Source organism: Pinus tabuliformis, chromosome 2_2 (assembly GCF_031772625.1).
Source record: "Pinus tabuliformis cultivar Carrire ecotype Pingquan chromosome 2_2, CPIR1, whole genome shotgun sequence".
In the NCBI taxonomy this organism is placed as follows: Eukaryota; Viridiplantae; Streptophyta; class Pinopsida; order Pinales; family Pinaceae; genus Pinus; species Pinus tabuliformis.
This window is the reverse complement of record NC_142300.1, coordinates 743094630-743104584: the sequence shown is the minus strand read 5'-3', so window position 1 is coordinate 743104584 and position 9955 is coordinate 743094630. Positions and strand designations below refer to the sequence as shown.

At 44.3% G+C, this 9955-nt stretch overlaps 1 non-coding gene and 2 pseudogenes across 1 annotated transcript; all 3 read left to right on the top strand.

Moving 5' to 3' along the window:
* The first annotated feature begins 236 nt into the window (after window positions 1-236).
* Window positions 237-2050, top strand: LOC149194809 (18S ribosomal RNA; annotated as a pseudogene).
* Window positions 2051-4993: 2943 nt separating this feature from the next.
* Window positions 4994-5147, top strand: LOC149194808 (5.8S ribosomal RNA). Its single transcript, XR_016255311.1, has one exon. It is a non-coding gene; the product is annotated as a 5.8S ribosomal RNA (ribosomal RNA).
* A 270-nt stretch (window positions 5148-5417) lies between these two features.
* On the top strand, window positions 5418-7315 carry LOC149194807 (25S ribosomal RNA; annotated as a pseudogene).
* The last annotated feature ends 2640 nt before the right edge of the window (window positions 7316-9955 follow it).

Genomic DNA, 9955 nt, shown 5'->3' with positions numbered 1-9955 from the left:
TGTTTTTTGGGGCGTGGTTGCAAACTTGGAAGTGGCCTTGGTGCATTGTGGCTCGACCGGTCTACCCATTTGTTCGCCATGTCCTTCACATGTTGCGTGTGCTTCCTTCTTGGGATGCAAGAGTTGCAAGGCATACAAGTTTTATATGATATTTTGACATCTCTTTGGCTTGATGGGTGTTTAGGCTACCTCTTGGTAATAGAGCACCTAGAATGCCCTTTGAAGTGGAAGGGTGCTACCTGGTTGATCTTGCTAGTAGTCATATGCTTGTCTCAAAGATTAAGCCATGCATGTCTAAGTATGAACTAATTTAGACTGTGAAACTGCAAATGGATCATTAAATCAGTTATAGTTTTTTTGATGGTACCATACTACTCGGATAACCGTAGTAATTCTAGAGCTAATACATGCATCAAGTCCCGGATCTTTGGAAGGGATGCATATTTTAGATAAAATGTCAACACGGGCTTGCCTGCTTCTCCGGTGAATCATGATAACTTGACGGATCACACAACCCTTATGCTAGCGATGCTTCATTCAAATTTCTACCCTATCAACTTTCAATGGTAGTATAGAGGCCTACCATGGGGGTGATAGGTGATGGAGAATTAGGGTTCTATTTTGGAGAGGGAGTCTGAGAAACGGCTACCACATCTAAGGAAGGCAGCAGGTGCGCATATTACCCAATCTTGACATGGGGAGGTAGTGACAATAAATAACAATAATGGGCTCAGCAAGTATGGTAATTAGAATGAATACAATCTAAATCCCTTAACGAGGATTCATTAGAGGGCAAGTTCGGTGCCAGCAACCATGGTAATTCCAGCTCCAATAGCGTATATTTAAGTTGTTGTAGTTGAAAAGCTCATAGTTGGATATTGGGTCGTAAAGGTCGGTCCGCCTACTCGGTGTGCACCTGCCCTTCCGTCCCTTTTGTCGAAAATGTGCTCCTGGCCTTAATTGGCTGGGTTGTGGCTCCAGCGTTGTTACTTTGAAAAAATTAGAGTGCTCAAAGAAAGCTTATGCTCTGAATACATTAGCATGGAATAATGTGATAGGAGTTTGGTCCTATTGTGTTGGCCTTCAAGAACGGAGTAATGATTAATAGGGACTGTCGGGGGCATTCATATTTCATTGTCAGAGGTGAAATTCTTGGATTTATGAAAGACAGGACCACTGCAAAAGCATTTGCCAAGGATTTTTTCATTAATCAAGAACGAAAGTTGGGGGATCGAAGATGATCATATACCATCCTAGTCTCAACCATAAATGATGCCGACCAGGGATCAACGGATGTTGCTCTAAGGACTCCGCCAAAACCTTCTAAGAAATTAGAGTGTTTGGGTTCCAGGGGGAGTATGGTTGCAAGGCTGAAACTTAAAGGAATTGATGGAAGGGCATCACCAGGAGTGGATCTTGTAGCTTAATTTGACTGTACACGAGGAAACTTACCAGGTCCAGACATAGTAAGGATTGACAGATTGAGAGCTCTTTCTTGATTCTATGGGTGGTGGTGCATGGTCGTTCTTAGTTGGTGGAGCGATTTGTCTGGTTAATTCTGATAACAAACAAGACCTCAGCTTACTAACTAGCTACATGAAGGTTCCCCTTCACGACCAACTTCTTAGAGGGACTATGGCCATTTAGGCCATGGAAGTTTGAGGCAATAATAGGTCTGTGACTCCCTTAGATGCTCCTGGCTGCACGCGCTCTACATTGATACAGCCAACGAGTTTTTCTTCCCGGTTCGAGAGGATTGGTAAATCTTCTCAAATTGCATCGTCATGGGGATAGACCATTGCAATTATTGGTCTTCAACAAGGAATTCCTAGTAAGCGCGTGTCATCAACTCGTGTTCACTACGTCCCTGCCCTTTGTACACACCACCTGTCATTCCTACTGATTGAATGACCTGGTGAAGTGTTCGGATTGTGTCGACGATGGTGGTTCACTGCCGTTGACATCGTGATAAGTTCATTGAACCTTATCATTTAGAGGAAGGAGAAGTCATAACAAGGTTACCGTAGGTGAACCTGCAGTAGGATCATTGAGAGCAGGGGTTTTCCTTTTTTGGTTTGGGTTGTTTGGGTTTGAATTACAATGTGGGACTGTGTGGTGTGTCTCTAGAGGAGCGGGTTTGGTGTTTGGCGAGAACATTGTTGGTTGCTTGTCTTGAGGTAACGCTTGTTTTTTCTTGCGTACTTACAGGCCATGCTTGTGCTTGTCCCACCCATCCTTTGTTTTTCTTTCCCCCAATGTGTTTCTGCAGGGGGTTTTGAAGCTTGATTTTTGGGAGCCCTTTCGACGATCTATTCGATCGGGCATGGTTACTGTAGTTGAGGTGCTTGGGAAATGCGATGGATAAATTCAGACTTATTCGTAGCGGCGATGCTCGTTCTTTTGTTCGTTGGAAGGCATGGGCCAAGGGTGCAGGTTCCCATAGTTGGTTCTCTCAAAAAGGCGACGGTGGTTGATGTGTTGCATGGGTGAGCTTTTTCGCTCGTGGTTGGGTCGAGGGAGTGGTTGCACGCGTGCTTGGTAGCTCAAGCCTTCCGTGAGGGGAAATTGTTCCGGTGGGGTTAGTATGGGATGGATGAAGAGCAGTTCAACCCATTAGGTTGGCCACCCTAGTCTTCCCAACCGTTCCTTGCCATGCCCTTGCGGAAGGGTTGGGTGTCCAGGTGAAGAAAAACCCATCCCTCGGTCTGAGCTCCATCGAGATCGCAATTTTCCCTGCCAATGGGCATGAGGGTGGCAATCTTATCTCGTGCCTTCCTCTCGTGAGCCACTCCCTTTCTAAGGGAAAATGAAGTAGCGGGTTGTGTCTTTGTTCCTCCCTTTGGATTGTGGGTTTTCTGTGGGACTTGGTCCTTTCTTTGTTTCGTGGTGTGCACTTTGCAGACATCCCTCTCTCTAGTGGCCTTCGCACCATCGATGTATTTGTGTCCCACAGCTTTCTCGAGCATTGAGTGTCAACCCGTGAAAACTCCTCATTGGAGTTTGATTCTTAACCCCTGTTGACTTTCTCGCTAGAAAGGTTGTTGGGTGTTTTGTACACGGAGGGGTGCAATAGCGGGGTGGGTTTGTTATTAGTAGTTTATTTGTCATTTGAAGCCTTGTGATGGGTTGGGGGGTTGTTTACCTCTCAGTAACGTGCTCCAAAATCTGGTCTCATCGTGGCCCTTGTCTTTTCTAGTGGTCAATTTTAGGATCTGATTTATTTGCTTGGTTGTTTGATTATTATTTGTTATGTTGTAAAGCTAGAAAGGGTGTTGTGCTGTAATGTATGTGGGAGGATGTGAAGAGGTGGGATGCTTTTTTATTGGGTGCCTTGTTTTATTTCTTTTTGGTTAGCGGACATCTACTTGGCGTGCTATTGAGATTCTCTCTTTTCTTGGGATCTTTGTTTCTTTGGCGTTGTTTTCTCCCATTCTTCCTTTTGCCCCTAGCTTTATGGAGAAGAGATGTGATTGTTGTGGATTGGTGTTTGGGAAGGAAGAAAAGTAGTGCGAGTTCTCGGGGTGGCCACCCTAGTCCTTCTTAATCACCGTCCCCTGCAGTTCCACCCTTTTTGCGAAGCCCTAAGGTTTGGGTAGCTTGTTCTCTATTTGAGCCTCCCCTTGTGAGCCAATAGCCACGTTTGATATCTCTCGATTCCATGTTTTTTTCTTCCCTTCTTGCTTTTGGCCCCTAGCTTTACCGTGAAAAGGTGGGAGTTTTGTGGATTTTTGTTAAGGAAGGACAAAAAGCAGTGTGAGTTCTGAGGGTTGCCACCCTAGTCCTTCTCGATTGTCGTCCCCTGCAGTACCCCCCTTTTTGTGAAGGCGCGGGGTTGGAGACGCTTGTTCTCTTTTTGAGCCTCCACTTGTGAGCCGGTAGACATGTTTGATATCTCTCTTTCTTTCATGTTGATTTCTTCTATTCTTCCTTTCGACCCCTAACTTTACGGAGAAAAGGTGGGATTGTTGTGGATTGGCATTCTGGAAGGATGAAAAGCAGTGCAAGTTCCCGGGATGGCCACCCTAGTCCTTCTCGATTGTCGTCCCCTGTAGTTCCCCCCTTTTTGCGAAGGCACGGGGTTGGGGAAGCTTGTTCTCTGTTTGAGCCTCCCCTTGTGAGCCAGTAGACATGTTTGATATCTCTCTTTCTTTCATGTTGATTTCTTCCCTTCTTCCTTTCGGCCCCTAACTTTATAGAGAAAAGGTGAGACTGTTGTGGATTGGTGTTTAGGAAGGATGAAAAGCAGTGGGAGTTCCCGAGGTGGCCACCCTAGTCCTTCTCGATCGCCATCCCTGGCAGTTCCCCCTCTTTTTGCGAAGGCACGGGGTTAGGGAAGCTTGTTCTCTGTTTAAATCCTCCCCTTGTAAGCCGGTAACCAGGGTCGATATCCCTTTCTTTCATGTTTTTTTCTTCCCTTCTTCCATCTGGCCCCTAGCTTTATGGAGAAAATGTGGGATTGTTGTGGATTGGTGTTCGGGAAGGGACGAAGCACAATGCGAGCTCCTAGGGTGGACATCCTATTCCTTCTCGATCATCATCCCCCTCAATTCCCCCTTTTCTGTAAGGGCACGGGGCTTGGGAGGCTTGTGCTTTGTTTGAGCCTCCCCTTGTGAGCCGGTAGCCACATTTGATCTCTATTTCTTTCACCTTTTTTTCTTCCCTTCTTCCTTTCGGTCCCTAGCTTTACGGAGAAAAGGGGGAATTGTTGTGGACTGGTGTTTGGGAAGGATTAAAAGCAGTGCGAGCTCTCGAGGTGGCCACCCTAGTCCTTCTCAATTGTTGTTCCATGCATTTCCCCCCTTTTTGCGAGGGCGTGGGGCTCGGGGAGATTGTTCTCTGTTTGAGCCTCCTCCTGTGAGGGGGGTAGACACCTTTTTTCTCTTTCTTTCATGTGTTTTTCTTCCTTTCCTCCTTTTGGCCCTTAGCCTTACATTTGTCGTTGGGGGGTGCCCCTATTCAGTGTTGTGGCAGGTTTCTCGGTAATACTGGAAACGACTCTTGGTAATGGATATCTCAGCTCTTGTTACGATGAAGAACGTAGTGAAATGCAATACTTAGTGTGAATTGCAGAATCTTGTGAATCATCGAGTTTTTGAACACAATTTTCGCCCGAGGCCTTGGTCGAGGGCACGTCTATCTGGGCGTCGCATCCCATTCAAATGTGCTCCCTGCAATATGTTAGGGGGCAGTGGAGCTAGCCGTCCGTGCCCAATGCCGTGCGGTTGGCTGAAATACCTCAAGCGATGTTTTGTGGCATGCCTTGGCGAGCAGTGATCTTGTCCCCTTGGATGGGCAGTCGGTGTTAGTTGATGTGGGCTTTGTGTGGCATCGCTTGAACTTTCTTTTCTCTCTCTTGTCCTCCCATCGGGTAGGGCGGATTTAGCTCCAACTTTGCAACCGCGGCTCAGTCGAGAACACCCACTGAGTTTAAGTATATAATTAAGCAGAGGAAAGGAAACTTATAATTATTCCCCTAGTAGCAGCGAGCAAACTAGGAAGATCCCAACATGAAAATCAGGTGGTAGCATCACCTAAATTGTAGTCTATAGAAGCATCCTCAGCGACGGACATGGGCCAAGTCCCTTGGAAAGGGGTGCCTGAGAGGGTGTAAGCCCCATCGGGCCGAGACCCTGCCATATCACGAGGCGTTGTCAGCAAGTCAGGTTATTTGGGAATGCAACCCTAACTGGGTGGTAAATTCCGTCCAAGGCTAAATACGGAAGAGAGACTGATATCGAACAAGTACCATGAGGGAAAGATGAAAAGTACTTTGAAAAGAGAGTTAAAGAGTGCTTGAAATTGATGGGAGGGAAGCGGATGGAGGCTGTTGATGCATCTCGGTCAGATGTGGAATGGCTCAGGCTGGTCTGCTGCTCGAATTGAGGTGCAAACCAACACAAGCTGCTGCATCATCACAAGCGCGAGTGGATTACTGCCTACCGGTTTTTCGTTGCGGTGGTTGAGGAATGAAGCGTGTGCCCTTGTGGAGGGCTGTGGGCACCTATGCACTTGTGGTGTAGGTTGGCAGGCTTTCCATTCGACCCGTCTTGATACATAGACGAAGGAGTCTAACATGTGTGTGAGTTGATAGGTATGAAAACTTGCGAGGCGCAAGGAAGCTGATGGGCGAGATCCCTTCTCTTGGGGGGTGCATCATTGACCCACCTTGAGCTTCTATGAAGGGTTCGAGTGCGAGCACACATGTTGGGACCCGAAAGATGGTGAACTATGCCTGAGCAGGGCGAAGCCAAAGGAAACTCTGGTGGAGGCTCGTAGTGATACTGACGTGCAAATCGTTCTTATAACTTGGGTATAGGGGCGAAAGACTAATCGAACCATCTAGTAGCTAGTTTCCTCTGAAGTTTCCCTCAGGATAGCTGGAGACCATGCGCAAGTTTTATCGGGTAAAGAAAATGATTAGAGGCATCAGGGGCATAATGCCCTCAACCTATTCTCAAACTTTAAATAGTTAAGAGGGTGCAGCTGCTCCATTGAGTCGTGCCGTGGAATCGAGAGCTCCAGGTGGGCCATTTTTGGCAAGCAAAATTGGCGATTTGGGATGAACCGAAAGTCGAGTTATGGTGCCAAATTGCATGCTAACCTAGATCCCACAAAGGGTGTTGGTTGATTAAGACATCAGGACGGTGGTCATGGAAGTCAAAATCTGCTAAGGAGTGTGTAACAACTCACCTACCGAATCAACTAGCCTCGAACCCACCTACTCGACCGTCAGAGAAATTACCTCACCTACCGAATCAACTAGCCCTGAACCCACCTACTCGACCGTCAGAGCAATTGCCTGGCTCTGATGAGGAGGACGTGGGGATCATTGAGAAACCTCAGGCGTGAGCTTGGGTGGATAGGCCCCCAGTGCAGATCTTGGTGGTAGTAGCAAATATTCAAATGGGAACTTTGAAGACTGAAGTGGGGAAAGGTTCCATGTGAACAACACTTGGACATGGGTTAGTCGATCCTAAGAGATGGGGAAGCCTTGTATCAAGGGTTCACTCTGCATGAACATCGAAAGGGAATTGGGTTAATATTCCCGAACCAGGACATGGTGGCAGGCGACAACATTAGGAAATCCAGAGACGCTGTCAGGGGCCCTGGGAAGAGTTATCTTTTCTTTTTAACAGCTTGCCCACTCTGGAATCGGTTCACCCAGAGATAAGGTCCAACAACTAGAAGAGCACCGCACGTCTTGTGGTGTTTGGTGCACCCTCAGTGGTCCTTGAAAATCTGGAGGACCAAGTATCGTTCATGCTTGGTCGTACTCATAACCGCATCAGGTCTCCAAGGTGAACAACCTCTAGTAAATAGAACAATGTAGATAAGGGAGGTCAGCAAAACGGATCCGTAACTTCAGGAAAAGGATTAGCTCTGAGGGCTTGGCCTAGGGGTTTGCGCCCTTAACTCGTAGGTTGTCGGCAGTCTGCTCAAAGTTAAAAAGAGCTTTGTTGATGCCTCCACTTCAAGAAACAAAGACAGACCAGAGCCGGACATGGACCCATCGATGCTTGCGATGTTCCTGGAAACATGTCTGAAGTTACTATGTGACAATAAGGCTGTAAAGGGATTATAGGAACTCATTAACAGATGTGTTGGGACCACAGTAGGGGAACCATGCGTAGTTCGGAAGATTGGAAAGCATAAGGCAAGAATAGGAAGATAAATGAGGTTAACCATGCATATTGGAGAATATGAGATGGACCAAGTATTTCTAGATTAAGGGTCAGACATGAACATTCTACCAAAGAAGACATGTGAGCTCATGGGGAGGCCTATGCTATAGTGGTCTTATATTCATCTGCATATGGAAAACCAACAGAAGATAACACCCCTGGGATGATTGCAGGGAACCACAATGGATACTGAAGGAGCTAGCGGGCTAGCCGACTTTGAGATGATAGAGATTGTTTATGACAACAATCCCTACCTTGTGCTCTTGGGAAATCCCACCTCTGTTTTTTTAGAGGTGTTTCTATTTTCCCATAATTATTAACAAACATAAAATAATACACTATCAACTCGAGAAATCCTTGAATATGATTTAGGATTGTGCGAATTTTTACTTCCTTAATGGCTATAATTTTGTTAGGGTCCACCTTAACAACCTCATGAGATACAATATGACCAAAATGTTCCACCTCTTGTACCCTAAAGAAACATTTGGGTGGTTTTTCCATACAATTGTTCCTCCTACAAAGGTTAAGCAACCTGTCAACATGTTGAACATGATTTTTCCAATATTTGTTGAGGATTAGTATATCATCAAAATATACTAACACAATTCTGTAACAAATCGTTTGAAAGTGGAATTCATCAAAACTTGAATTAGTAAGGCCAAAATGCATGACCAAAAATTCATAATTACCTTCATGAGTTGTGAATTTTGTTTTTGGAATGTCTTCCATATTCATTGTTGTAACCAACCCCTCCTACATTTACCTAATTTCACGGACCTTCCAAGGTAAAGAAGAGATAAAGAGTTTGATCAAAGTGGATATTGGTGTCCTCTTGCCTATTCCACTTGTACCCCCACTGTTGTTTCTTTTAAGTTTCCTTAATTGTAGCACAACTTACTACTTTTGGCAGTTTTTTGGTCCCTATACTTCCAAAACCATTTTGAGAGACTAAGAGATGTTTTGAGGGTAAAAAGAGATAGTAGAAAAATCCAAAATTGGTTTGTCAAAATGTTTTTTGTCTCCTCTTTGAGATATTCGAAATGAGGTATTATAATAGCCAAACAGAGATTGTATGGGAAAGTTACAACCCCAAGAATTTTATTTACCAATTTACCCAAACGAGGCCCACAGTATTGGCGCTTCATCTCCCAGGGTTAGGTTTTTGTATGTTTAGGGTTTTCCATTGTTTCTCAACAATAAATAGGCCTTTAATCCTCATTGTAACATAGTTTAGAGGCATGTACCTACCACATCTCTTCTTAGAGATAAGCTACCATTGCCCGGGCTATTTATTTTTATTTTTGAATGTATGCATATTTTAGTTCTTTGATATTAATGAAATAAAGTTTTATTTCTACCACATCTCTTTGTATATGGGTATTTATGTATGTTGTTGGGTTCCTACATATGTCTAGAGTAGTGGTGTCATATCAGTCTGCTCTTTCTTTGTTTTTCTTTTCATGTCCCCAACGAGATGAGCGTATGAGTTATGGCTCGATCTGGTTAAACATTTGCAAGACGAGGCTCACAAAAGCCGAAAACCTCCCATGGCGGAAGAAAAGAAAGATGAGGGGGTAGGAGATCCTTTCAAAACAATACTCAAGGAAGCCTTTGAGCAACATAGGAAAGTGATGATGGATAACTTTGACAAGATCCTTCAATAGCTACCCAGAGGGGTGACATCTTCACGGGTACTATTGCATAGGTCATTAGTACGGGCATATATATTATACAAATTACATCGATATATTATACCCTACATTAGGTATCATTGTATCGTTATGGTGCAACGATTGGATTTGGTTTAAACCATCAGTATGAAATTAATCGCACATATCGGCACTCATGGTTATTATGATACTAGAAAAAAATGGATCACCTTGTTTTAATAATACGTTTATGGTATTAAAGGATATAATCATTTATTTGTTAGTTTAGAATGCACGATGGTTTCCTTGAGTCAGAAAGATGAGGATTGAGACAATTACAGAGTCTCATGTGTAATATTGTTGATATATTGCCTATTACTGTTATTGTATAGACTTTTTAGAAAATAGGTTTTGATTATAAGTAATGATCAAATGATGCTCAAAGGGGAGCCTGTCTGGTATATGGTTACAAAAAGTTGTTTTGGTATGTTTACATGCATAAAACATTTCTAAGTGAAAAAATAACATGTTATTAAGGCTAATATGTTACTTTTATTGAGTCCCCTTCTAAGATAAGGAGCTTAAAATTTTATCATATATTGTGAAAGTTTTAGAACTTAA